Source organism: Rattus norvegicus, chromosome Y (assembly GCF_036323735.1).
Source record: "Rattus norvegicus strain BN/NHsdMcwi chromosome Y, GRCr8, whole genome shotgun sequence".
Classification (NCBI taxonomy): Eukaryota; Metazoa; Chordata; class Mammalia; order Rodentia; family Muridae; genus Rattus; species Rattus norvegicus.
In genome coordinates this window covers 39,057,992-39,059,543 of record NC_086040.1, presented here as the reverse complement: position 1 = coordinate 39,059,543, position 1,552 = coordinate 39,057,992, and positions in this window count along the sequence as shown.

The window sequence follows — 1,552 nt, the reverse complement described above, 5'->3', positions numbered from 1 at the left end:
CCTCAGGAAGCTGAAGATTCACACAAATGCATGAACACATGTAACCAGAGCTTGGTTCCCACTGAAAAAAAAAGCATGCAAATATTTTCCACATATTGTGCAATGAACACTTGCCATGGGTTTCAATGCTGTTTCACAATAGTATTGCCAATATTACTTCGTGGCCAGCTCCATGAGTGAGTGTTCATCATTTATTTTACATTATTTATTTAGTGTTGAATATTGAGGGCCTCAGACAAAGTTCTTCTAGCAGATCTTTATACACACTCATGATTCTTTATTTGCTTTTTGTTTTCTTTGGTTTGGTTTGGTATTAAAATATATACAGCACAAAACATAGCACTTTACCATTTTTGGTATAGTGCTCAGCATCTCTGGTGTGTGTATGTCACTCCCTCAATGACCCAGATCTCTTTGAATTCATAGAGCTGAGAAGCCATGCATTTTAAACATAGTAAACATATTCCTTCTCTCTCCTTCCAGACCCCAAACCTCCTGCTTCTTACCACTGTTGATAAAAACTTTATATACACTGATATATGCAGGACCAGAAAATACCTGTCCTTTGATATTAACTTGGCATCCTGAGGGTCCCTTCATTCAGCATACCTCACATGCCTGAGTAATATTACAGCCCAAGAAGAGCCCACAGCTGATAGCTCTTCAAACTAAAATTATATATTTTCCAAATATAAATATTAGCTGATGACTCTTAAAAGCTTTAACCTCCCTTGTAGCCCACCAGGCACCAGAGGTAAAAGAAAGGATGTGGGGCAATGGGCAGTGGGGGTGCTGGCCCTGTTTAGAAAGGTTCATCGGAGGAAATCCCAGAATTTCAGTTCTCAAGTTGGAATAGGCAGCTTGTTCCATTAGCAAACATTTCATGAATATACTAGTAGTTCAGGTCTGTAGAGTTGTCATAACAAACTGGGAAGAGCAGCAGTGGCACAACATAGTAGAACAGCCAAGGCTTCTGTCAGTAGCCTAGACAGATAGAAGTTCTATGCTGTGCTTCTCTCAGGGAATTGAAGATTAGTAGTGACTCAAGATGCACAAACATTGTTGCTTTTGCTTTATTTGTTTGTCATAGTCTATATAGCCAGATTTCTCTTTGAAAAATATAAGATGTTTGAAAGGTTTCCTGCTGCTATAAACATATTATTGTAGCTGATTAGTCCTGTACATCATTTTCTCCTCAGAGGGATAGCGACTATTCCAATCATTTACAACTATTGCAGCTAATATTGAAATGGGAATTCCAGTATGCGCTCAGAGGAGAAAAATCAAGACAGAGTAGATCCTTTTAATATGTTTCCAATATAAAAAGTTTAAAAACAACCTGTGAGCTGTAATGGTACTGCAAACTCTTAAAAGCACCTCATTTGCAGTTACTTATTCTTACTTTTGTATGAAAGAAAGTACAGTTAGTTAAAAAAAGGTGAATGTGTATTTCTGATGGTTCCTTTGGTCAAGATGATAATTATCAAAACTATGATTTCAAGCAAGTTTATAAAATAATGTTTGTAGGACATGAAGCTCCTCCGTTTATTTT